Genomic DNA, 20,623 nt, shown 5'->3' with positions numbered 1-20,623 from the left:
GCAGCCAAGCTACCCAGGGTTGAGCATAGGAATAATTTATTGAGACCTGTACTGAGCCCTAGACTGAGTTAATGGCCTTATTGTGGTGGATGCATATTTACCACTACCAGTAACCCTCTTTTCAACAAACATACTTCAAGCACTCACTGTCATACCAGCCGAAGATGGTATGTAACCTTTAGCATGACTATATGTACCTTATTCCCTTTTGTTTCACTGGCACTTTCAAGCACACCCCTGTGAGAAATAGAGTGATTGAGTGAGGGGGTGGGAGCCTCGCTCAGGCAACAACCACAATTCTTGTCAGGGAAAACCTCAACAGTCACTAAATTAACCTGTGGTTAACCCTCTGGCAGTTTGGAAGAAAAGCAACAAGGCTTAACTTAGAGGCAATGTGTAAAGTCTTTATGCAGCACACAAACAGTAATAAAGTGGAAGCACACCACAAGAAAAATCCCAAACCAATTTAGAGAGAAAATAGAGTAAATTTTAATAAACAGAGTGATATAAACATTGACAAAATCCAATCAGAAGAATCGGAGATATTGATTTTGAAAGCCTTTAGTGAAAATAGCACCAAGAAGCACAAAGTGCCTCTCGCGGTTATCTCGTCGCACTAGAATGGGAGAAAGTCACATGTTCAGGCTGACCACAATGGAGCGTGGGCCAGATACAGGCACCAGGTTTGTCCCACTAAAGGGTTACCTTCTCAAGTATGGCGTGAAGAGTTCCATTCATGTTGGAGAAGGCCACAAGAAGGAGGCTTTCTGCGTGAAGAGCAGGTCGATGCAGTAGATGGTCATTGCTGTCGCATGAAGATCTGGTTGTCGCTGGAGTTTTACGGTAATGAATTGGCACAGGCTGTTGTTGCTTTAGCCCAAAGTGCAGGAATCACGTTGCCGGTCATCGCAGACAGTCACTGTCGGCATGAAGAGTAGGTCTCACCGCAGCTTCACATTGGCAGTGGTCGTAAGCTGCAGTCTTGGTGCAAACTGGCCTGTTTGCAATTGCGAGGAGCACAAGCTTCAGGATTTTCATTTTTTCTTGTGAAGTAGCTCTCACTATTGCCAACCAAGGGTCCAGAACCTGGTTAGCACCTCTTGGGGTCAGGACTCACTTCATCAGAGGCCGGAAGCACGACTCAGGCAGTTTCAAGCAGTGCCAGTTTGCAGCTGGTCAGCTGAGTAGTTGCAGTGAGTCCTCTGGGAGGTTGTTGGTCCATGTAGCTCACACAGGAGATCAGCCACTTAACCAGTGGAGTCACTATAGATAGCCTGGGAGCAAGGCTAGCAGGCCCAGTCTTCTTTCCGTCAGACAACAAAGCAGTCCTTGAAGCAGCAAGGCAGACATTCTGGAAGTGGTCTGCATTCTGAATTCTCCACAGGTACAGGAGTGTTCGGATGGGGGTCTGAGAGTGCCACCTTTAATCCCTATTGCCAGCATCTAGGTGGGGGATGCCCCCTTTATCTCCCCTTATTTCTTCCCTGGGTTTGGTTTCAAAATGTCTAGGGTGACAAAAAACAAGAGTATGCCTGGTGTCAGTTCCCTTTGTGTGTGCTGTAGGCAAAGCCCTTTGAAGTGTAAATTGGGCTGGGTACAGCTCCTCCCCAGCCATCCTGTCAGGATGGACCATCCTGTCCACACCTAAGCCTCCTTTTCCCCATGTCTGAAGGTAATCAGCAACTAATTAGAAGAGAATCAGGCAAAGTCATGTGACCCTGGCTACTGGCAGAAAAGCACTGTTGATCTGGGCACAAAAATGACAACTTTCTGAGCTTGGGATTTTTAACCCCTTCAGTGCCCCGCCCTTTCCCCGCCCTGTGCCGGGCGTTACATTAGCGGGCGGGGTTCATGACGAGATAGTCTCATCATGGGCACAGCGCAACCGTGCTCCATGACGAGACTATCTCGTCATGGGCACTGAAGAGGTTAAAATTGTAACAAAAAAATCAATGTTACCATTAAAAAAGGTTCAGATTCAAAAGAGTCCAGGAAGTATTTCTCTATCTTCTCCCACTCTAAAGTTAGCACTTATTAAATGTAATAGGGCAAGCCAGTGTTATTGTCAGTGAAAAACAACTTTGGGAGTTTTTCACTGCCAGGACGCTAAACCTTAAAACCACATGTCCCACTTTTTGTAAATACTATGTACCCTGCCCTAGGAGCTCTAATGGCCTACCTTAGGGGTGACCTAAGAGTAATAAAAAGGAAGGTTTAGGCCTGGCAAAAGGTTTAGTTTGCCAGTCAGAAATGGCAGTTTCAAACTGCACTATATGCTGCAGTGGCAGGTCTGAGGCATATTTTAAAGTGCTACAGTAGTGGGTGACACAATGAGTGATGCTGTGCCATTAGAAGCATTTAGTTCTAATGCCCTGGGAGCAATTAGCACCATTTACTAGGGATTTACAAATAAATTAAATATGTCAATCAGGTGTACGCCAATTTTACCATGCTTTAGGGAGAGAGCACAAGCACTTTAGCACTGGTTAGCAGTGGTAAAGTGCACAAACTCCTAAAACCAAGGGAAATGAATTCAAGAAAATATGAGGGATGAAGGCAAAATGTTTTGGGGCAGACCATCCTAAGGCTGACAGGTCTAACAACCACCAAGTTCATAGCAACATGATGGAGCACACTTCAATCATCACACATGACACCTAATTCTTGCCACATAGGTCACACTATGATTATACTCTTGTCCAGCCTTAGATGCCTTGGTTCTTACTTCTTACTCAATTGCCAAGGACAGGACTTTGGAACCATGTCAGTGGTATGATGGTTACACAAATGTAATTGTAAATTGCTTCATCATCTGGCTTACTCATCCCAATCATGACATACCTGAGATGAGATCTAACCCTGAGACAGCCAACTCAAGGTCCATCATAGTTAAGTCTTTTACTTTATCCACCCTGCGCATCAGCTCATCTTCTATGACCCTGCCCCTCCCTACCATAAGACCAACTGGAGAGGAAGGCCTCACCTGTTCTTTTCTGTCTTTATCCAGAGACAGCAATCTGCTCTGTAGGAAATTGCTTCATTATTTCCGTAAATGTCTGCTTAAACAAGTATCTGTATGAAGTTGATCCGATGGAGCTGAATCCATTGGCCAATGTGATTACTGGCAATTCACCACTTAGAGACAGTCAAGCAGTACCTCTTAATTTGTCTCCGTTCATGGCTCTTGCTATCCTACTTCGGAAGGTGTATGATACATCTGCTAGCTGCCCAGATCAAGTGCTATTGCTGGGAAGGGGCAGAGTCTAACTGCAGTTCTGACGCCCTGGCCTGTAGCTTTGCTATGGTGGCCAGTGCTGTTGTCTGAAGTGGTGTTCCCTGGTAATACGTCTGGCTGCAGTGGGGCGGTGTCTTCCATTTGTGGTCAAGACCATCAGATCATCAGAACTTGTAAGTAGGGTTAGGTGAGGTACTGCTCTTGTGAACTTAGTGTCGCACCTATCTCGGTTGCAGTGGTACGAGACAGTTGCCTAGCACTGTTCTTGTAAACTATGGGTCATGTGTTCAAGATTGATTAGAGGGTCATTTATGCACTTTTTCCCAAGCATTGTACAGCTGCTTTAGATATTTCTTGATTATCACCTAAAGCACTGTGTTTGAGCTGCATCCTGCTCCTGATAGCTTGCTACCTACAATAGATTAGATCTCAGTGTTTGAGCAGCACCCTGGTCCTGATGGCTTGTTATCTGGAGTAGGTGATATTTCAGTGTTTGAGCTTCACCATGATCCTGATGGTTTGCTACCAGGACAATATGACATTTCAGTGTTTGAACTGCACCCTGGTCCTGAAGGCTTGCTACCTGGTGTAGACTACATGCCAGGGAGTGAGCTGCACCCTGGCCCTGATGTCTTGCTACCTGGTGTAGACTACATGTCAGGGATTGAGCTGCACCCTGGCCCTGATGGCTTGCTACCTTGAGTAGGCTACATGTCAGGGCTTGAGCTTGACCCTGGCCCTGATGGCTTGCTATCTCGAGTAGACTACATTTCAGGGAGTGAGCTGTATGTTGGCTCTGATGGTTTACCAGTTGGGATTGATGACATTTTAATGTTTGAGCTTCACCCTGGCCCTGATGGCTTGCTACCTAGAATATATTACATTTCAGTGTTCGAGCTGCACCCTGTCCTTTATAGCTTGCTACCTAGAATAGATTAGATCTCAGTGTTTGAGCTGCATCCTGGTCCTGATAGCTTGCTATCTAGAATAGATTAGATCTCAGTGTTCGAGCTGCATCCTGGTCCTGATGGCTTGCTGCCAAGACTATGTGACATTTCAGTATTTGAACTGCACCCTGGCCCTGATGGCTTGCTACCTTGAGTAGACTACACATCAGGGATTGAGCTGCACCCTAGCCCTGATGGCTTGCTACCTGGTGTAGACTACATGTCCGGGACTGAGCTGCACCCTGGCCCTGATGGCTTGCTACCTGGTGTAGACTACATGTCAGGGATTGAGCTGAACCCTGGCCCGGATGGCTTACTACCTCAAGAAGACTACATGTCAGGGGTTGAGCTGCACCCTGGCCCTGATGGCTTGCTACCTGGTGTAGACTACATGTCAGGGATTGAGCTGCACCCTGGCCCTGATGGCTTGCTTCCTCGAGTAGACTACATGTCTGGGCTGGAGCGGCACCCTGGCCCTGATGGCTTGCTACCTGGTGTAGACTACATGTCAGGGATTGAGCTGCACCCTGGCCCTGATGGCTTGCTACCTTGTGTAGACTACATGTCAGGGATGAGCTGCACCCTGGCCCTGATGGCTTGCTACCTTGAGTAGTCTACATATCAGGGACTGAGCTGCACCCTAGTCCTGATGGCCTGCTACCTGGTGTAGACTACATGTCAGGGACTGAGCTGCACCCTGGCCCTGATGGCTTTCTACCTGGTGTAGACTATATGTCAGGGATTGAGCTGAACCCTGATGGCTTACTACCTCAAGAAGACTACATGTCAGGGGTAGAGCTGCACCCTGGCCCTGATGGCTTGCTACCTGGTGTAGACTACACATCAGGGATTGAGCTGCACCCTGGACCTGATGGCTTGCTACCTCAAGTAGACTACATGTCAGGGATTGAACTGCACCCTGGCCCTGATGGCTTGCTACATGGTGTAGACTACATGTCAGGGATTGAGCTGCACCCTGGCCCTGTTGGCTTGCTAACTTGTGTAGACTAAAGGTCAGGGATTGAAATGCACCCTGGCCCTGATGGCTTGCTACCTGGTGTAGATTACATGTCAGGGATTGAGCTGAACCCTGGCCCTGATGGCTTACTACCTCAAGAAGATTACATGTCAGGGATTGAGCTGCACCCTGGCCCTGATGGCGTGCTACCTGGTTAGACTACATGTCATGGATTGAGCTGCACCCTGGCCCTGATGGCTTGCTACCTGGTGTAGACTACATGTCTGGGCTTGAGCTGCACCCTGGCCCTGATGGCTTGCTACCTGGTGTAGACTACATGTCATGGATTGAGCTGCACCCTGGCCCTGATGGCTTGCTACCTCGTGTAGACTACATGTCTGGGCTTGAGCTGCACCCTGGCCCTGATGGCTCGCTACCTGGTGTAGACTACATGTCAGGAATGAGCTGCAACCTGGCCCCGATGGCTTGCTACCTCGAGTAGACTACATGTCAGGGATTGAGCTGTACCCTAGTCCTGATGGCCTGCTACCTGGATAGACTACACATCCGGAATTGAGCTGCACCCTAGTCCTGATGGCCTGCTACCTGGATTAGACTACACATCAAGGATTGAGCTGCACACTGGCCCTGATGGCTTGCTACCTTGATTAGACTACACATCCGGGATTGAGCTGCACCCTGGCCCTGATGGCTTGCTACCTTGTGTGGTTTACACATCAGGGACTGAGCTGCACCCTGGCCCTGATGGCTTGCTACCTCGAGTAGACTACATGTCAGGGATTGAGCTGCACCCTGGCCCTGATGGCTTGCTACCTGGTGTAGACTACATGTCAGGGATTGAGCTGCACCCTAGTCCTGATGGCCTGCTACCTGGATAGACTACACATCCGGGATTGAGCTGCATCCTGGCCCTGATGGCCTGCTACCTCGAGTAGGCTACACATCAGGGATTGAGCTGCACCCTGGCACTGATGGCTTGCTACCTCGAGTAGACTACATGTCAGGGATTGAGCTGCACCCTGGCCCTGATGGCTTGCTACCTGGTGTGGAATACATGTCAGGGATTGAGCTGCAGCCTGGCCCTGATGGCTTGCTACCTCGAGTAGACTACATGTCAGGGATTGAGCTGCACCCTAGTCCTGATGGCCTGCTACCTGGATAGACTACACATCCGGGATTGAGCTGCACCCTGGCCCTGATGGCCTGCTACCTGGAATAGACTACACATCAGGGATTGAGCTGCACCCTGGCCCTGATGGCTTGCTACCTGGAGTAGATTACATGTCAGGGATTGAGCTGAACCCTGGCCCTGATGGCTTGCTACCTCGAGTAGATTACATGTCAGGGATTGAGCTGCACCCTGGCCCTGATGGCTTGCTACCTGGTGTGGAATACATGTCAGGGATTGAGCTGCACCCTGGCCCTGATGGCTTGCTACCTGGAGTAAACTACATGTCAGGGATTGAGCTGCACCCTGGCCCTGATGGCTTGCTGCCTGGTGTAGAATACATGCCAGGGCTTGAGCTGGACCCTAGCCCTGATGGCTTGCTACCTGGTGTAGAATATAAGTCAGGGCTTGAGCTGCACCCTGACCCTGATGGCCTGCTACCTCAATAGACTACATGTCAGGGATTGAGCTGCACCCAGGCCCTGATGGCTTGCTACCTGGTGGAGAATACATGTCAGGGATTGAGCTGCACCCTGGCCCTGATGGCCTGCTACCTGGTGTAGAATATAAGTCTGGGCTTGAGCTGCACCCTGACCCTGATGGCCTGCTACCTCAATAGACTACATGTCAGGTATTGAGCTGCACCCTGGCCCTGATGGCTTGCTACCTCGAGTAGACTACATGTCAGGGCTTGAGCTGGACCCTGGCACTGATGGCCTGCTACCTGGAGCAGAGCTGTTGCATTTACTATAGCAGTGCTTTTTGTGCATCAGATGGCAATGCTGCAGGGAACTGGCTATTCACCTGTCAAGCCCCTACAACTTCTTCCTCTTGGAGTGCAGTAGGGTTCCATGACTGGTGTCCTTACAAAGAAATGGACTTACCTGCAGGTCAGATATTCGAGTCCCAGTGAGGGGTGTTACAACTGACCTATTAGTCATCTTCTCTGACACTGTGCCAGACAGTTAGTGAATCCTGCAGTCATAATGGCGAGATTTTTTGAGGAATATGGCCTTTTTGACCTAGAGGTCACCCAATCTTTTGATTCTCAGTCCGCAGGTGCAGTAATTTTCTGGACATGTTCAAATGCCTGCTTGAAAGGCAACTGAAAATCTCCAATAAATGTATATGGCTCTTATACAATCTGCCTGAACTGCGGTCCAGGGGATGTTGAGAACTTATGCACAGTTTCATTGTGTTTTCATTGCATGCGCTGGTTTCCATTGACTGTGTTTGTTTTATTCAGGGATTTGTTGTGGGTTTTCCTACGGGCTTCAGTCCATGGGTCGATGCTAGTCGCTGCCCGTTTCTATATAAGTTAGTGAGGACTAGTCACAAGTTGTTTTCACCTGTTCCTCCCTGATTGTCTAACTTGCCCCTTCATATCCACAAGTATTAGCAGACATGTTTTTGTTGTCTTCTACATTGGTAAGTGTCCTATGAGTGTGGTCTGACAAACTTTGGTGACTGACATTGCTTATTTCTGCTTTCCAGAGACAGGGCCATTCTTCTGGTGTTACAAGGGCACTGGGTGATGGGCACCTCCTAGCTGATATACTATCTCAGTGGTGTCCCTAGGTTGTCCTAGGGGATGTGTGGTCACTGTGAGATTCTTACAGGTGTCCAGGTGCTCCTTTGTATGTTCCTTGTATGAAGGCATCTGTTCCCTGTTTTCAGCTGCACACCCCTCCTGGAGGTCACACGTGTGTGGGCTGATACCATCCAGTAATATACAGTCAGGTCTCCCTGTCACCCTTGTCAGGTGTCTGCTTGAAGATCTGTTGAGTCAAAAGCAGTTTCCTGGATCTCTTCAGTAAGTACAAGAATGCTTGTTCCCAGCAGAGTGGCCTTTGCTTGCTGAATCAGGATGCTAAATCCTGATGGTTGGGCCTCTGGGGCTTTCTGTGGTTGGTGCCAGATGGCAAATCGCTCAGGCAGTTGCTCGCTGCTGGCGAAGTGATGCTCTGAGGGTCGCGAGCTCAGTTCCTGGAGTACGGACTCAGCTGTTCACCCTCCTGAAGATGTTTGATTGAATAAGACATGCAGATTCTTAATAAAGGCTAAGGGTACACTTAATTTCAAGTTGCAGAGCTTGTGTCAAGCAGGCCACCTTTACCTACTTTGTCATTTGTCACTGTTGGTCTTTTGCCAGCCTCAGTTGAGTGGAGAGGTTCTTTGTTGCTGTCTGGACTTGAGTTCAGTGTGGGCATCAATGAACTTCCCTACATTTCACTTCATCGTCTGTTGCTGCATGTTCTCCAGGAGTATAATCAGGCATCAGGAGTTCACTCTTATGAGACCCCTCTTGCTAGCATGCAGGCGGCTGGCAGATTATTACGCCAGGATGGTTCAGAAATTTGACCAGTTGTTGTGCCTGCCCTGGCTCTCCTTGTTGTCCACCCTTAAGATTTATTATGTTGTTTTCTAAGACAAGTTTCCACTCAAAGTTTATTATAGTTGCCCATTTTCAGCTTTCCTTCTGGGGGCTTTGGTTGTAAGGTTTCTCTTGTATGGAGTGTCTATCAGGTGTCTTTGGAGACCATGCTTGTTTTCTCTACAAGTTCACACCTTGGTTCCTGGGTGCTTGTCTACTGCACTCCTACAGTCTATCCAGCTGGTGCTGTCACTGCGATACATGGTTATTTTCTCACTCAGTTAAAGTGTGTTACTAACAATGTCAAGGCCACAAGATTTGTTGTGTTGAACATGGTTTGTGGTAGACTCCTTAGAAATGCAGATTTTTCAGCCCTCTTTTTATTGGTTGTGTTATGAGCTTACTTCAAGATATTAGTTCTTGATATCTAGGGGCAGATTTACAAGCCCCTTGCGCTACCAGTACGTCACTTTTTGTGACGTACTGGTGGCGCATATTACTGCTCCATATTTACAGGGACAGGAAAAGCCACCCTGCGTCGCTTTTCCTGTACTTGTAAATATGGGCCCTTTACAGGCAGCATTTTGTTAGAAAGGGGCGTTCCATGGGTGTTGCTGTGGGTGTTCCCACGCAACACCAATGGAAAAAGACACATTTCCAGATTTACGAGGAATCGTAAATCTGGAAATGCATCTGAATGCTATGCCTCCCAAGGGGTGGCATAACGAGGCGCAACGAGGAGAAATGTTTTAATTTCTCCTCGTTTTTTCCTATTTCAATGCGTGCTGCATTCTACAGCACGCATTAAAAGAGGAAAATGCCTGTAGTGATTGTTTTTGTGCAGGAAGGGGCAGCAGTTTGTGTGCCAGCGCAGGGGAGAGCACAGGAATGCAACATATTATTGTAAATATGTTGCATTCCTGTGCTCTGAAAGTGCCGCAGCGTGGCGCAGCCAAAGAGCATGCACTTTCTTGTAGATCTGTCCCGTAGTGTTTTCTGACATTTTTACCCTCTACTTTTGCAGTGTCTTTCTTGCCTCTTTACTACCTCAAGGCACTATTAGAGTTATTTGTATTCTGCGCTTTTCAATTTTCCTTTATATCTTAGAAATATTTTCTTCACTCTTAGGAAGTTTCTAAGAGAAGAACTGCGCAACGGTTGACAACCTTTGTGAATGAAAAGAAGTACAACACCAGGCGAGTTGCTGTTATCTTTTTTTCAGTTTAAAGTTTATTAAAGGAAAAATTGAAGCAAACAATGGAAAAGATAATATATACGAGAAAATCACAATCAATAAAAACTATTAATGTAGAAACACATAAAGACCTATTACTAATAATTGGGAAAGGAAGTAGAGGGAGAAAGGGGGGGGAAATAGTATAATATTATTTGAAAACAATAATAATAAAATATGATATCTAAAACCTTAGTCTCAATTTATACACAAAAATGTTAATAAGTACAATACAGTCATAAGCTGCAAAAACACAAAAAATGAAAAAAGGAGTAATATCAACTTAATATCCAGAAATTAGATAATAAAGACAACAAGTATTTATGGAGGTTTTCTGACTTCATAAGGAGTGTTAATAATAGTAGCGGAGGAGAAAGCAATATCGGTTAAATAAGTGGATAAAGGGAGCCATAAAAGATCTCTTCTAATAGATAATGATATGGGAGTAACATTGCTCGTATCAAGTCTATGATGAAAACAAACAGCATTCCACCATGCATTAAAAGTAACTTTGTTGGCTTGCTTCCAATTGGAAGTGATTAAATGGAGGGCTATTGCTAATAATAAGTCAATTAATGAGGGGCCGGAGGAGGTGAGAGGCCAGGACGGTGATAGGGAGCCTAAAAAGACGTTAGAAGGAGAAAAAGAAACCTGGGTCTTAAAGATTTTATTAATTTGGGACCAAACAAGAAGGCAAAAACGGGAGAGGGAGGGGCAATCAAAAAGCATATGTTTTAAATCTGCTGAGGTACAAGTGCATGACCAGCAGATTGAGGAAGAGTCAGCAGAAAAAGAGGCTAACTTCGCTGGTGTGAATAAAAGACGTTTGTAAAGAAAATAAAGAGTCTGAGAAGTATTAGCTGCTCTTGATGTCTTATGAATCTTTAACCATAATTTATCCCAAAAGGGTATAGTCCAACACTCTGCAAGATCCCTTTCCCAAGCCAATTCAGCCTTTCCATTGGCTCTATCAGAAGAGAAAAATAAATGTTTATATAGAGAAGATGCAGATGTATTCATAGACAATAAAGGGAAGAGATTGGAACAACTAGTGGGGATAGTGGAATTTGGGGGTAAGGATTGAAGATACTGTGAGAGAGAAGGAAGGAGTAGGTCGTATTGAGATTTACTTGAAGAGGGTAAAGAAAATATTGATTGGAGGTCGAAAAAGGATAATGAGATATTATTAAGTACTAATTGTGAAATCCGAATTAGGTCCTTGAGTCTCCAAGTTTTCCAGTAAAAGGTACGGCCTTTGATTCGTAATAAGTGGTTATGCCAAATGGGCTGTTGGGCTAACGAGGAAAAAGAGGGATAAGAGGACGGAAGAAGGGGGATTAATATTTTACGAGTGTGGGAGATAACTTGAGAACGAAAACAGGGAATATTATTTGTAAAAGTAAGAGATTCATTAAATTGGAAAGGAGCTATAAAGTGTTTTTCTATAGTCAACCATAGAGGGGGATGAACACCTTGATCAAGAGAAATCCAGCGAAAGGATCGTCGCAGAGAAAAAGCATAGTGAAAAGATCTAAAGTCAGGAAATTTGAGACCTCCAGAATTTGTGTCAGCTTTGAGAGCACTGAGTGCTATTCGAGGAGATTTGTTCTTCCAGAGGAATTTGTTTAATAGAGAGTCAATTTTTTTAAAGTAGAAACCTGGAATATGCACTGGGATCATAGACAAAAGGTAAAGAATTAACGGAGAAAGCATCATTTTGATAGAATCTAGGCGTCCCCACCAGGAAAGGAAAAGTGGGTGCCATCGATCTATAGATTCAGATAAAGTTTTGATAATATTGTTGAAATTTACCTTCAAGGTGTCTGGAATATTAGGAGTGAAACGCAAACCTAAATAATTTATGTTAGAAGTCTTCCAAGAGAAACCAGTAGAGATAAAATCCTGTTTTAAACAGAAAATATTCAAGGGGAGAACTTCACATTTTTCTGAATTAAGACGATATCCGGATAATTGAGAAAAAGTATCAACTTGGGATAAAAAGGTTAGAAGGGAAGTAGAGGGATTTGAACAGTATAGAAGAATGTCATCAGCATAAACAGACATTTTAACCTGAGTAGTGTCAAGTTTAAAACTAGTAATTCTATCATCTAGCCTAATTTTCGTTAAAAAGGGTTCCAATGCTATTATAAACAAAGGAGGGGACAAAGGGCAACCTTGACGAACTCCTCTAAAAAGAGAAAAATACTCAGAAGTTTTCCCATTAACGAAAATAGAGGCCTTAGTACCAGAATAAAGTAAGGAAATAAGAGAAATTCATTTTGTAGGGAGACCAATCCATTTTAGTACTTGGAACATAAAATCCCACCCGATCCAATCGAATGCCTTTTCAGCATCTAGTGCTATCGCGGCAATGGGATAATCAAGGGAGGGGGCCTCACTTAAGATGTTAAAAAAGACTCTAGAGTTATCTGAAGACAAACGGCCTTTAACAAAACCTGACTGTTCTGGGCCAATAAGAGTAGGTAAAATGGGGTCAATACGAAGAGCAAGAATTTTAGCGAAAATCTTGTAATCTAAATTAACTAGGGAGATCGGACGGTAATTTTTGCAAGAAGAAGGGTCTTTGTTTTCTTTAGGAATTAAACAGATCATGGCTTCCTGGAAAGTTCCTGAGGAGCATCTGTCATTAATAAAAGAGTTATAAAGTAATAAGAGTTGAGGAAGTAGCAAAGATGCAAAATAAGCATAAAATTCAATAGTAAAGCCGTCAGGTCCAGGTGCTTTCCCCCTTTTCAGTAACGGAACAGCATGTGTGATTTCCGACAAAGAGATGTCAGATTCTAATGAGGTAAAGTCAGTGTCATTAGGTGGAGGAGATTTTATCGATTGAAAGAAGGAAGAAAGTGCTGCTGAAGTGGTTTGCTGCTCAGGCGTATAAAGATTTTTTGTAAAAATGAAACAAACTCATTCAGAATATCATTATCTTTAAATAGGGAAACACCTACATCGTTACGTATGGATTCTATTTTAGTCCGCTCGCGACGAATTTTTAAATAGCAGTTTCCCCATTTTATTTTGGCCTCCATAATAACGAGCACTGCTTTTTAAAAGATGAGAAGAAGCGGCTTCAGTAGATAATTTATTAAAAGAGAGTTTGGCATCTATAAGATTTTTTAACGAAGCTTCAGAGTTGGAATTGTAGTAACAATATTCAAGGTGTTTAATCTTGGTCAGTAACTGAGTATTTTTAGCTTCAAAGAACTTTTTTTTCCGTGAAACAAAATTTATGATAAAACCTCTGGCTGCAGGTTTACAAGAATCCCAAATCATTACTGGAGAAGAATTTGGGGTGGAGTTAAGAGTGAAAAATTCAGCCGCAAAGTAGGTGAATTGGCTTGTAAAATTGGGGTCTGTTAATAATGTGTTATTAAAACGCCACCTACCAGCATGAGGTGAAAAGGGTATTAGCTCAAAATCTACAAAAACAGGAGCATGGTCCGATATCAAAATGGAACCAATCTCGACATGGGAGACAAGCTGAGACAGGGGTTTGCTTAACCTCTTCAGTGCCCATGACGAGATAGTCTCGTCATGGAGCACGGTTGCGCTGTGCCCATGACGAGACTATCTCGTCATGAACCCCACCCACTAGTGCAACGCCCGGCACAGGAGGGGGAAAGGGCGTGGCACTGAAGGGGTTAAGAAAAGATAATCTATTCGGGATTGGGAATGATGAGGGGGAGAATAGAAACTATATTCCCAGATGTCTGGATTACAAAGTCTCCAAATGTCAATTAGAGCTTTACGGCATATGGCAGAAGTAAATTGTGAATGCATCTTAGTGTGTGAGAATTTTACAGAAGAACATCTATCTAATATAGGGTCAAGTACTCGGTTACAGTCACCTCCAAAAATAACATAATCATCATCAAACAGAAGAAGTTTATCAGATAACTGAATCCAGAACATATTATCTATATTAACAGGTGCATGAACATTAAAGAGAACCAAGGGTATTTGATCAATAAGCAGTTTAACAATTACTCAGCGCCCTTCTAGGTCGTTTTCCTGATGAACTACTGATTACTGATATTTTTTATGACATAAAATAAAAACTCCATTCTTCTTCCCTAAAGCTGGGGAAGAAAAAACATTTCCCACCCAACATCTTTTCAATTTAGCTGCTTCTACATCCGATAGGTGAGCTTCTTGAATGAAAGCAATATCAACATTCAATCTAGCTAAGTGGGTTAACACACGCTGTCTTTTTATGGGGTTATCAACTCCTTTAACATTCCAAGTTACAACTCTAAAAGTAACCCATTAAAATGAAGATGCACAATTATTATAAAATCAATTGAAATAGCAGATTTGTTGTCCAAAAGAGAAAAAAGACTTGAAGAGAGAATGAAAAAGAGGGGTGAGATTAAGAAAGAAAAAGAAGCAAATCTGAGGAAGATGCTATCAAAAATAGAGGAAAGAAAGGAGAAATAGTGGGGAGAAAAGGACAGGAAAAGATAAAAGGAGGAAAAAACAAAGTACAATACAGATAAACAATATAAAACAAAACATTGACATTGAAGTACAAAGTCAAAAAGACATACCACACAAAAACAATGAGAGTGGGACGGGTGGAACCACATGAGGGAGTTAGCACACCGGACCGAGGGCTCCACAAAGACGCAGTCGAGGGAGGCAATCCACAGGCACAAACGAAGAAGATATAATCAAAGAACCACAAATCTGCATCTGAAAGAAACAAACTGAGAAGGAAAAAGATTAACATGTCGCAAATCATAACAAAAGACAAAAAACAGCTGGTATGAGGAGAAAACATAAAACAACAACCAACAAAATTTATGCCACAAAATAATTAATTAAGATCGAGGAATGTCCATAGAATCAACTCTGCAGGAGGATAGGAATTGTTGAAGAAGTGCAGGATCCTCATAGGTTGTTGTTTTATTATTATAAGTCACCTTGAAGAGGCATGGATGGAATAAACCGTAACGCGCATTCAGGGATCGAAGAGCAGGTCTCATCTCCAGGAACTTCTTACGGCGATCTGCAGTAATCTTGGCATAGTCCTGCGCGAAGAAGAGATTTGAGCCATTCCATATGATCTTTCCTTTCTGCGTATCTGCTTGGAGAACTTTGAGAAGATCTGTATATTCTAAAATGTACAAGATTACCCCTCTAGGTTTCATTGAAGAGGAAGACGTGGTAGCCTGGCGGGAGATTTGACCAAGACGGTGGGCTCGCTGAATATTCAAGGTTGGAGAAGTTGAAAGACCAAGGAGCGTTGGCAAAAAAGATTGAAAAAAGGTTATATGATTAGATCCTTCGAGGCCCTCCGCCAATCCGTAAATACGTAGATTATTACACCTGTTGTGATTTTCCAAATTCTCAACTTGTAATTTAAGATTCTGTATTTCTTTATGAAGGCAAGGAACTTGGTCAGTGACTACCTGAACTGAAGTAACTTTTCTTTCTAAGTCATTCACTTTTTGTTCAGTGTGAAGCCAGTTATCCCCCAACCTCTGAAGACCGAATTTCATTAAGTAATAATTCCATAGAAATAGATGAAGAGGAGTTAGTGGGCGAAGGTGGGTTCGCTTTCACTCTTTTACCCGGAATTGAGGCAGGTGTGGAAGGAATTTTGGAATTTGCTTTATTGGAGTGCGAATTTTGAGAGTAAGAACCTTTCGTTTTGGTAGTGTCCATTGTTGCTTCCTCCCCGTTATCTTGCAAAACACTGAATGGATCAATGTCTTCCAGTGACCCCGTATTAGTGTTGGTTTGGGGAATACCATTACGAGGAGTGCGAGGCATTGCCATTTTGAGGAGAATAAAAGGTGGAATAAGGTATGTAGAAACAAAATTCAGAGCTTAAAATGGCAGTTAGGCAAAGTGTTATTATTCACCTCTTCAAAATTATATTATTGTTCACCTCCTCAAAGTATCTTATTTTCACCTCCTCAGAAAATTTAATTATTCATCTCCTCCAAAACATAAAGGAAAATTGTCCAACATGCGGCTGCATAGTGAGAATGAAAACAAATTCATTGTCTAGTAAGACATGTTAGGTATATACTCCTCAAAAAAGCAGCAGTCCAAAAGTCTGTATGATGAGAAGATAAAAATACCGCTATTAAAATAGCACTATTAAAGTTAAAAATTGGTGTTCAGGGAAAACGTACTTGTGAAATTGGAGGATACAGAGAGAAAACTCTGTCAGGAGCCAGGACTAAGTCAGTGTGAGGCATGGAGGACGTTAGCATTTAAAATGGCAGACGCATTTCACTCGCGGACCACGTTTGAATAAAAGAGCAGGAAAAATGAGAAAAAACGCTCACCGCAAGCCTTCCAAACAATACATAATAGGCAGCAAGCGCTCCGACGAAGGAATTCGCAGCTCTGAAGTTCATGCGGTGCGAAATGATGCCTGGAGCCTTACCGTCGTGATACATCTCGGCGGAGCTCCCAAAGGCGGCGGCCATCTCCCTCCGCGCCGTAGCCACGCCCCCTAGTTGCTGTTATCTTTATTCCGTCTAAAGTCCTTCAACTCCCAGCAGCAACTCCCATCCCCCTGCATTCCATGTTCCACCAGGAACTTCCCTCAAGCCCCACACACCTTTCCAGATCACAACACAGATACTTCTTTGGAACCATTTTGTCTTCCTCATCTCTCAGGTTTGATTCTGGTGTTTAGAGTTCTATTATGTATTTCTTGCTCTTACACTCTGTATTTGCATGTCTTCTCGGTTTCTGTGGGAGTGTATGCTCAGCATTCTGTTCCTCAGGCCTTCTCTTTTCCCCTTAGGTTCACTTTCTTGTGTGTTTTTGGACTCCTGTAGACCTGGCAAGTGGTTTTTGAGATACTTTGGACCAGTCTGGTCTTTACCTGTCCTGTCTCTTTCATGTTCACTTGATACCTGATAGGGCTCTGAGTAATGAAGATTACCACTAAGTAATCCTGCCATTACAATCTGCAGTGATGCCTCTGAAACATGCTTCCTCCACACTTCAATCAGAAGACAGAAGACATTCTGGATGTTCCTTCACCCCAGTTAATGGGTGATACAGATTTACCCACTGTTCGACCACCACAAAAATACCCCTTATCCTTCCTTTCAATATAAGTGCAGTTGTTGCTCTCATTTCATTAAATTTTCTAGCACTAGGTACTCTCTCTGTTGTTTGTTTTAACACCTTTTTTGATTTAACAGGTGGAAAACCTGCATCATTTCAGCATTTACAAATCCTGCATCCTTCCAGCACTTGTAAATGTGCAGATTGACAACCAGTTTCATCCAATAATATATTGTAAGCCCTGGCATCCTTCGCGTGGTTTCCCCCTAAGTTTTTGCCCTTCATAACTCCTGTTTTTGCTGACTTTGTTTTTGCTGACCCTAGGACTCTCACACTTTACCACTGCTAACCAGTGCTAAAGTGCTTGTGTTATTTCTAGGGGTGGGCGGAATTTGCGAAATCCACTTTCGCAAATTATCGCGAAAATGTTAAAAATTATCGCAAACACGCGGAAATATCGCGAAGATGCAGAAGTTTTTTTCCCGCATGTTCGCGAGATTTTCTGCATGTGGTTGCTCGCGGGCGCGGTCATCTTGTTTTCAGTTGTCTCGCGGTGCATGCTCGCGAGAAGAAAGACGTGATCGCACGACGCATGATGTCACTGCGGGCGTGAACTGTCGCGAGACAGCGCAAATGGCTAAAAACAATACAACATCTCATGGAGAACGCGACCGGATCCAGAAAACTTGTCGGCGAACGCAGGGATTCAGGTAAGGCGATCGCGCGCGCGAGAATGTATTATTTTACAGCGCGAGCAAGAAACAAATTATCGCCAAGCTGCTGAATTCGGAAATTTTGACATTTTCGTGCTTTCCGCGGAACGCGAAATTGTCAAATTATCACAATTTCCGCGAACGGAACGAAATTTTAGCCCAGGCCTAGTTATTTCCCTAAAACATAATAAAATTAGCTTATAACTGATTGGCATCTTTAATTTACTCATCCCTAGTAAAGTGCACTAAATGTGCCCAGGCCCTTTGGATTAAATGCTATTAGTTGGCTTGCAGCACTGTTTGTGCCACCCACTTAAGTAGCTCTTGGGACATGTCTCAGGCCTGCCATTACAAAGCCTATGTGTGAGGTTTAACCTGCCATGTAGACCGGGAAAAATAAAAATGGTGCGAGGCCCAAACCTTCCTTTTTAATACATATAAATCACCCTTAAGGTAGGCCCTGGGCAGCCCCAAGGGGAGCATGCAGTGTATTAAAAAAGGTGGACATGTACCTTTAAGTTTTGCATGTCCTGGTAGTGAAAAGCTCGAAAATTCATTTTTCACTACTGCAAGGCCTATCTCTCCCATAGGATATTACTGGAGTTGCCTTATTACATTTTATAAGTGTAATTTCCAAATGGAAAGAGATGACTGGCTCCAGTTGGGTGCCTCTGGAATCCTAATTTAACATTTTGTGGTTAAGTCAAATTTTAAATTGAAATTCTGAAAATACCAATTTCAGAAAGTTGGCATTTTCTTGCCTCAGCCATTTGGGGACTGCAGCCTGTATCTAGTCACATGACTCAGTGTAGTTGGCAGTTGGCCTTTGTATGTTCCTCCTAGACAGCCACACACAAAGAGAGCTTAGATGTGACTGAATAGTCCATCACTGGCAGGGTGGGAAGGAGGAGCAGGACCCAGACTCATCTACACATTGAAGAGCTGCATAACCCCTGTAGTTAGTCTGAAGCAAGGGCTGGGGAGGCAGGGCATCTGTACATTTCAAAATGTGCCTCTAGCAGATTCTTCCCACTTCAAATGCACAAATATGTATAAAACAAGGACCTTAGAAACCATCACTTCAGTACACTTCGGGGACTGTGGATGCACTGCCAAAAAGAAGGACTGTTGTGCTGCTACAAGGACTGTCATTATGCTGAACTGCTTCCCTATAGGAACTGCTGTCATGTTGTGCTGACCTGCTACCTTCTTGCCTGGGAAAGAAGAACTGCCCTTGCAGCTTCATCTTGAACCCAGGCCCTCCAAGTGACTCAAACAGTGAGCCTGCTGGCCTCCTGAACTGAACCTCGAGACATAAAAGACTCCCCAAAATCTCCTAAACCCATCTTCAGCGAGTTCCTGAACCCCAAGTGGTGCCTCTCTAATCCTGGACCCTTGGTGGGGCTCCCGAGCTCTTGAAATCAAGCTTTGGGCTCTTTGCGACCGCAAACTGGCCTGCTCGTACTGGAACTGTGACGCTCACACCAAAGTTCAGCGCGAGCTGCCGCCAGCCCGTCTCCTTGCACAGCAGCATCAATAGCCTGCCAAGGTCTGCCAACTCGAAGCTCCAGCCTGCCCGTCCCCGATGCATGGCCTGTGCTTCCCACTATACCAACTGCCACTCGTGACGCTCTTCTTGCTCCTCACGACGCTCTCTATCCCGAATGGTACTCTGGGCACACACAACTTGAGAAGGTAAAACTTTAGCTGGACTAATCTGGGACTGTATCCAACCCGTGCTTCATCATGGTCGGTCTGAATGTTTGACTTTGACCGGGTCCAGCACAACCAGATTGCCACGGTTGATGCTTTCTATTTCTGGGCACTATTTACAGAATATTCTTTAAAAATTCATAACTCCGGTCCTACTGATTGGTCTTGTTTTATTTATTAACCCTTTCGACGCGCATGACGGAACGGTTCCGTCATGCACGTCGGTTGGGCTGTGCTTATGACGGAACCGTTCCGTCATGGCCCCGCCCGCGCTCAGAACCTTCAGCGTGGCGCGGAAATCCGCGCCGCGCTGAAGGGGTTAAAATAGGCTTTATTTTTCTAGCCTGGTGTGGGATTTTTTTTGATGTGTATTCATTGTTTTACTGTTTGAAGTACTGCACAAATACTTTACACATTGCCTCTAAATTCACCTGACTGCTCTGTTCCAAGCTACCAGGGGGTTGAGCACAGGTTAGTTTGGGGTTTGCTTGCACCTTCCCTCGACTAGGTTTGTGGCTGCTGCTTGACCAGGGTTCACACCACAATCAATCAGTAACCCAATTTCTAACACATATTTTTTTATGTGAGGTGTCTCACACAAACTGTATTTTATTTACTATATCGGATTTTTTACTTTCTAGTGACTTTGAATTTTAACTGCGCTAAAAAATGGGTACCATTGAGTAGCAGCAACCCATCGATGGGCAAGAACAATCTACTCTTGACTTCTCTCACATGCTCCATCTTAATGCCAATACACCATATTTTGTAATATGTATCTTGTGGCAAGTATTTACTTAAGCCCCTTTGTGGACCACTTAGAATAAAAGCCTGCCCAGTTTCTCTGGGGAAATGAAATTTGACACCTTTCAAAATTATTCCATGTTTCCTACGCAGTTCATATCCCAGTTGAGTACAGACTTGTACAAAATGTTTGTCTTTACCCAGCAGTACTTAACATACTCAGCAGTTCAGCCCACTCAGTGCATTCAGTTCCTTCTTTGCACTTGCCTTGGGTCAGGCCATTTTTCTATAGGAATGTCCTTCTTCTGCCTCTTAACACTACTCACTCATCCCTTCTTCAGGTCCATACGACAGCCCCAGGAATCCAATAACCTTCATTTGCTTTCACATTTAGAATATTCTTCACTGAGGCCAAGGGAGGGATAGAGTTGTTCTTTCACCTCTCAAGCATTTGTCTCTCTAA

This window comes from Triturus cristatus, chromosome 4_2 (assembly GCF_964204655.1).
Source record: "Triturus cristatus chromosome 4_2, aTriCri1.1, whole genome shotgun sequence".
NCBI classification, from domain to species: domain Eukaryota; kingdom Metazoa; phylum Chordata; class Amphibia; order Caudata; family Salamandridae; genus Triturus; species Triturus cristatus.
This window is presented reverse-complemented; position numbering follows the sequence as displayed.